The sequence below is a fragment of the Danio aesculapii genome, chromosome 24 (assembly GCF_903798145.1).
Source record: "Danio aesculapii chromosome 24, fDanAes4.1, whole genome shotgun sequence".
Taxonomy (NCBI): Eukaryota; Metazoa; Chordata; class Actinopteri; order Cypriniformes; family Danionidae; genus Danio; species Danio aesculapii.
In genome coordinates, this window is record NC_079458.1 from 42,955,831 (window position 1) to 42,963,501 (window position 7,671).

The 7,671-nt window shown below is 38.8% G+C and overlaps 2 long non-coding RNA genes across 2 annotated transcripts; both read right to left on the reverse strand.

The window, feature by feature from the left end:
* Window positions 1-2,472: 2,472 nt before the first annotated feature.
* LOC130218751 (uncharacterized) lies at window positions 2,473-4,269 on the reverse strand. Its single transcript, XR_008835989.1, has 3 exons — window positions 4,185-4,269; window positions 3,297-4,079; window positions 2,473-2,751 (listed from the first exon to the last, which is right to left on the reverse strand). It is a non-coding gene; the product is annotated as an uncharacterized LOC130218751 (long non-coding RNA).
* Window positions 4,270-5,166: 897 nt separating this feature from the next.
* Window positions 5,167-7,665, reverse strand: LOC130218364 (uncharacterized). Its single transcript, XR_008835941.1, has 2 exons — window positions 6,697-7,665; window positions 5,167-6,442 (listed from the first exon to the last, which is right to left on the reverse strand). It is a non-coding gene; the product is annotated as an uncharacterized LOC130218364 (long non-coding RNA).
* Window positions 7,666-7,671: the final 6 nt, after the last annotated feature.

Below are 7,671 nucleotides of genomic sequence, written 5' to 3' on the forward strand. Positions count from 1 at the left end.
ACACACACACACACACACACACACACACACTGCAAGCCGAGTCCAGATATTTAGCTCTTCATGGACTAACCCTGTCAGACCTCAAGAGAAAGTGAACTGTACCCGTATACATTCTCAGTGTACTACAGTGCAGTAACTCTAAATCATCATCATCCTCACCCTGATATCTCAGCTGGCTTTCCTCTTTTCTGAAGTGTTACAGCAGTGTTTCCGGACCGTTCCTGGAGGCAAACCAACAGCACATAGTGTGGATGTGTCCCTATATTAGGTTCAGGTGTTAGTCTCTTCTAATGATCTGATCAGTTGATCAGGAGTATTGGATTAAGATATTGATTATGTGTAGAGCTGCTGTGCCTCAGACTGGGAAACACTGTGTTAAAGTACTGTTAACCAGAGTACTGAGGTGCTGTAATTATTATTAAATCAGAGCCTTTAACAAACATCTGTCTTTTTAAAAACGGGTGTTTGGTTAACGGAGTAAATGATCAATTATTCTGCTTATTGTGGTTTTTGATGAATTAAACTAGTGTTGCAAACTCAGTCTTAAGTGTTAGAAAATTGTGGAAAATGTAAAATAACTATTAAAAAATGGAAAAGTCTATTTGGACAGTGTTTAGATCTTATATTGTGTGTGGTGAGCCTCTATAATACAGGAGTACATAATCAGTGTAGTGTAGGTCGTACTTTTATTGCATGTATTACATTTTATTAAATGTCAGTTTTCAGTAGCGGTGTTTACATTTGCAGATATCAAAGATGTCATGAAGTTACCCTGTAACCTATAATAAAGTTAAAGTTTAATTATACGAGGACTGAACACAGTAAATGAAGAGCTGACAGAGTCCCAGAGAATCATTGTACAATTGTAAAAACTGATATCCTTCTTGACAGGTTTTCCTGTTCTGTAAACAATAAAGATTACATCTGATTCTATATTAAACATCCACAACTCATTTAATTAATGGAAATGAAAGTCATGATCTGAGATTCATTCATTTTCTTTGGTTTAGTTACTGATTCATCAGGAGTCACCACAGCAGAATGAACCAGCAGTTACTCTCTCTCTCTCTCACACACACACACACACACACAGAGAGAGAGAAGGGGAAAACAGGTTAACTCCACACAGAAATACTCCAGGGCTTGTACCATCTTGTTGTGAGGCGACTGTGCTACCCATATCTGATACAAGCGGTGGTCAAATTGTAAAACTATTTCAAGAGCGATGGGATGGTGGGCGTGGGGTAGAGGGTTGGGCGGGGGTGTTTTGTAACCACACACACACACACACACACACACACACACACACACACACACACACACAGAGAGAAGGGGGAAAACAGGTTAACTCCACACAGAAATACTCCAGGGCTTGTACCATCTTGTTGTGAGGCGACTGTGCTACCCATATCTGATACAAGCGGTGGTCAAATTGTAAAACTATTTCAAGAGCGATGGGATGGTGGGCGTGGGGTAGAGGGTTGGGCGGGGGTGTTTTGTAACCACACACACACACACACACACACACACACCCACACACACGCACACGCACACACACACAGAGAGAGAGAACAAAATAGGTCTAAATACATTTACAATTTGAGAAAATTAATTGTCGATTTTAAGAAAATAAGAGATTAAGAGATTATGTGCATCACTGCTGCGCCTCAAGAACAGGACTGAGAAACTCTCAACATCTTTAGTGGAAATTACAGCGAGAGAATCCTATTTGCAGAACAACAACCATTAATTCTATTAAAATTCCCATGTCTGTACATGCTTACAACAACTACAAGTGTAACTTTGTTCCTTAATTGCTGGTCATGCTTTAAGGTTTCAGATCTTTGGGGAGATTCAATTATTTGAATGATTGATTGCCAAAAGAGACGTGTTAATCATGTGGAGACTGGCAGAGCCGAGGGACAGAGAGAGTGTTATTCACAGACAACAGGGGACTCCACAGATGAACAAACACTGACACGCCAGTCAACCTGTCTGTGTGCGTGTGTGTGTGTGTGTGTGTGTGTGTGTGTGTGTGCACGTGTGTATGTATAATCACAGTGTTGTTTTAACATGAGGTATTTGGACTCACTTTCGTAGGGTAGATTCTATCACAAATATTTGGGTAAATGGTATCTAAATTTAGCAGCTGTAACACAGCAAAATAAATTAGGTAAGATCTAATAATTCTCAGCAGTAATTACTTACAAAATTGAGTTACATTTATTCTGCTTTTAGCAGGCAGCAGTTCTTCTACTACATTAATATTAATAGTAATAATAATAGTAATAGTAATAATAGTAATAGTAATAATAATAATAATAATAGTAATAATAATAATAGTAATAATAATAATAATAATAATAATAGCAATAACAATAATAATAATAAAAATAATAATAATGAGCCAATAAATATCACACATTACTTGTGAAGGTGAAGTTTAGTAAGGAATTGTCAAGACAAAAGAAATTCTATTAATTTCATATTTATTAAATTCTATTAATAATATAAAAACATCTAAAATTACTAATATACATTTCAAGAAAAGTACAACTGTCGTGTCACACATATATCTTACATAATCACTGAAAAATAAAGCAAAGTTTAAACATGCATAATGTCAAAACACACTAAACAATCTAAACACTTCGGTGCCGTTCACTCATCTGCTGGGTCCTTCTCTGCTGTGGGACTGTGAAGCGCCAACAACCTCATGATTTCATATGTGCGGCCTTCAAGCTGGTCCTCCTGTTGAAAATAAAGTCATTTTTTAATGTTACTTCAAGGAGATCAGCATAATGTTTGAATAGAGTTGTTTTATAGTTAGCAGCAAACTGAATTGAGTGTATGCTTTTGTTCACATGTAAACCATCACCAGCACCAATAAGTTTGCTTCTCATCTCATCTGTTTAAAAAAAAGGTTTCTTTGAGCAAGTGTGTTTGAGCTTCTTTTTGTTCACTGATCAATGCTCATCTGAGAATAAAAATCTAAACATTAAATAAAGTCATCACCTCTCTTTAGAAGACTTGGATTGGACCACTTGATTCATATGCATTACTGTACATGTTTTGAAGCATCAATATGTTTGCATGAACAGATTTTCAGTGGACGGATATATAGGTATTGCAATAAAAACAAATATACTACTCAAATACCACTCTGATTATTTAACCAACATTAGGCATTGTATTCGTTGCTCAACTAAATCATGGAGATCAATAAGGGAAATGAAACAACATGTAAATGTGAAAAACATGTTTACACTGAGTTGACAAATCATTTATCAACATACCTGATGGTCTTGGAGCTCTTCTTGATCTTTTCCAAGGCACTCTGAGGTAGATAAGCAAAGACTAATTACAAGAAAATTAGGAAAACTTCATTAATCTGTAAATAATTACAATAGTAAATCAGGTTATGAATAGATCCCTTCTAACATGAAAGCTCACCGGATAAATGCACAAAATAAATAAACAATTAAAACTTACCATCAGACTGAGCGCTTTCCATCTGTTAAATGTATTAATTGTGATGGGGAGTTCATTTCTGTAAACCGGTTCCCCCAGACGGTTCAATTCAATGAACCATTTCAGTGGACTTCTTGCACTGATTAGGCATATTCCAGTTTCACTTGTTATTAAATAAATTAGTTTAACCCTTAATCATGTCATCAGTTCATCTGTGTTGCAGTCAAGAATCGATTTCTCTTCAGCTTCGGATGCGTCTGACAGACTCAGTTCAGAGCTGACGATTCGAGAACAGTTGCAACCGGTTTATGATTTTGAGAATCGAGTAAGCACTGCATTGGCATCTGTTTCGGATCATGTCAGACACGTAATGAATGCAAGCAACTTTAATAACTTGTGGTGACTCGTTCAGTAAAATGCACTGATTCGAAACAACAACAATCGTGTGCTGCAGATTCACTCATTTAAGCCATGTACAAATAATATCGGAAGCTAACAACAATATATTTTAATAATCATAGATGGAGATGAATAACGTAACTTACTCTAATTTGCAGGTGAAGGTTTTATCTGTCGTTACTGACAGACATACGTTAGCAGTCAGCAGCCTATAGCGTAACAACAGAGAAGCACTTAAATGACAAATATCTTTCAACAAAACAAGCTCACACTTGCATTCATGTTTATATCGTAAAATATCAACAAAAGCTTACCGTTTAATTCCACCAATTGCGATGTCGCCTCGCCGCTGCCGCCATGACATGGAAAATGTTGAATTCCACATGTTGACGCATGCGCACTTTCCAAGCTAATATTTATGGTTAAGTTTTACTCATTTTTAAATGTTTCTGTTACTGTTAAAAGATAGGTAGTGTAGACAGAATGTACCCGATTATGTATTTTACCTGCTATCTCACATAATTAATTAAAATCTATCTGCTTTTAATGGGTAGCCTTTAACACCCCCTGAGTCTGTTCTTACAGTGTTCAGCTGCATTTTATGTTCTGTTTTAGTTTCATTTCAACATACCCTAACCTTGAAGAGCAGCGATTGCTTTATTATCCTGCATGTGTTTTACTTTAGAAATGAACATTAACTACATTTTATGCTGTACATCAAATAATGAATGAATTTAAACCACAAGGTTAGCATAACGAAGGCACAAATGTATATGTACAACAGTCTCTCTCTCACATACACACACACACACACACACACACAGTACTGTCAGCATCACCAGAAAGAGCATCAGAGCAGATCTGTCAGTGTTCTGTGTTGCATGTACATGTTTATGAAAATAAATATATAATCAGAATAAACAGCAGCTCAGCCACGACTAATGATGACAAACCCTGAACAAACTCTGAATTACACACATCAGCACTCAACCTACACACACACACACCACTTTCTGAGGTATGCGGTTACTGGCGATTCTGCTGTGTGTCTGTGCACGTCCATATTCTGATCATATTTAATTCCCAGTTCCAAATTGCACCAGTCTTAATTAGAAATGAATTCGTACTTATTGACATGATCTGAAAGTCATTTTACCATCACTCAACAGCATTTAAATAATACAATTTTCATCTGAAATGTTGACACAACAACAGCAGTAACAACAACAACAACAACATCATCATCATGAACTTCTTTCCGAAGCAATTTAGAAAAATGAACCAAAGTTCTGCAAGTGTTGCTCAAGGCAGTTTATTAAGGTCTATGCAAAGCATAAAATGAGTACTTTTAGACTAGACACAAACATTAACGTAAAGATCAAGGAGCTTAAATGTCATCTACTGTATATACAGCATGTTGATATCAGACTAGCACCTCCACATGAACACAAACGCCTCTCAACAACAGCTGCTTTATATTGGTTTCTTTAGTTAGAACACATGAGCACGGTGCTGATGCTCTCGCCGGCTGTGCTGTGAAAGCAGAGCGTCATTTACAGAGAAGCAAACAGATTCATTTTCATTGTTTATGAAGAAAATACACCTGGATTGACAGTGCAGAGTAGTGATCTGATCCCCCCAAACTGATCTGTGTTAAATCAAATATGTATCATTTAAATAGTGCAGCGCACAGAAAATGACGTGTGCTTAATGTTCAATATTAGCTAAAAATAGATCAAAATATTGTTCAGGCTGAGTGATATGAAATACAAAGCGCAACTGCAAATCATCATGCTGTGTGAGAGAGTTATGCTATGAGGAAACAGTAGCACAAACGCTTGTTCAGTCCATTATTTGTGTGGGATATATTATACTGTTTAGTATGTGCCAAATACACACACAAGCACACGCACGCACACGCACACTGCAGAAGGGAGGGTGTGCAGTAGAAGTGTGCTGTAAGCGGGTCAGAAACGCAGCAGTGGAGGATTCTTCAGGAACACCAGGACAGGAATGTCTGCAGGGCTGGCCGGTTTGATCCATAAAGCCTCAGAGAAATAATCATTATCATCATCATCATCATCATCATCATCATCATCATTATTATTAACTCCGTGGGTTCAGAAAGATGTCTGGTTAGTCGCTGCAGGCCATGGGGAGAGCCGCAGACGGTGCGGTCCTGCATCCCAGCTCAGGGTCCCGCAGGGGTCAAAGGTCAGAGACTCCAGCGAGCTGAGGGAGCCAGCGCTCGACCCCGCGCCCTCGTCTGCGTATGTGTGCAGGCAGTCATGAGGATCTGCGTCCAGGTCTGCATCCGCCTCTGCCAGCCGCTCTGCCATGAACTGCTGGAACTGCTGGTGTTCGGGTCCGAGCAGCAGCGAGTGGCGCAGCGACATGCGGATGCAGGCAGCAGTGGGACGGCCCAGTCTGCGCAGGGGGACGCTCGAGGGCTCTGGAACTGAGAAACTCAAGGTTTTCTGGGAGAACTCCCCCACTTTTGGCTCTCGCGGGGCTGCTTTCTCATGCTGTAATGCCTTGTATTTTCGCACGGCTAGCATTAGTGTGGACAGCACTGAGAATAAAAGAGAATAATGCGTGTATGTGAAAATACTTCTGTCAGCATGGCACCATCTACTCTGTATTTATTGCTCCTTGTGTCTCTTATTAGAAAGATTTCTTTCAAATGTCAAAGCTTTATTATCCCTATCCGGATTTTGGTCTATGCTGGATTATTTGTAAACTGATTTCACCAATGATTTTCTTTTCTTTCTGCCCAAGACCTTTAACAGAGTATTTATAGATATATTTTTAGTTGAAAGCACTCACCTGTCAGTGTGATCGGTGCAGGTAACCCAGCGGTTGGTGGAGCAGAGAAAGAGAATCAGAGAGCAGAGTTAGCACACGGCAAACAAGCAGAGGATTTGTGGGATCTTGATGCATTACTAGTGAATAAAATGGCTATTTGCATATAATCTGACGGCCTCAGCCTCGCCACTGTGAACTTGGAGTTCATGTTGGATTAATTAGGTCATAACATTTCTCATCAATACATACCGCTCAGTCCAGTTTCTGCAGCATTAGTATTGGTCTACCTCAGTTATACAGTGTCTGGATGCACAAACTTGGTGCATTTATATGGTCAGTAAAATAAGTGAAAATCAAATGATCCTAAAGCAGTGAGTTATACGATGTACATGAGAGGGCCGGTCATTGAGGAGGCAGATTCAGTGAATTCTAAATGCACAGGACACTTTCAGTTTGGTGAGAACAGTAAATTAAATATCTTTATCTCATCTTGATGGTCAAAGTGCACAAGAGCAAAGAGTTCTCAATGGCTGCACATTCTGCATCAGAAAACATCTGTCAGGTGCTTTTATTGCCTTAAGATCAGCTACTTCCCCCTGGGAATCAAACTCAAACCCGTAACACTGCTAGCACCATGTTGTACTCCATGATGTACAGGGTTTAGGACATTTTGTGTTATGTTATACAAGACGATATGGACACAGGAACTGCCACCTAGTTTTTATCTTATAAGACACATTTGACAATGGCTAGCAGGCACTCACTGTAAATATGGCTAGTGGTTGTGAGATGTTACCTTGGTTTCAGCTGAACATAATCTTCAGCTTCATTTAAGCGGTGCACTGCTAATCCAGATCCAAGATAACTGCACTTGAATTTATCACAAAATGATTTAACAAAGTGGGGTGTGCAATGCATGTCTGGTTTTAATGAGGAATTCTTGTTAGGTCACACAATGGGGTCTCATTTACATAAAGCATATAATTACCTTGATTA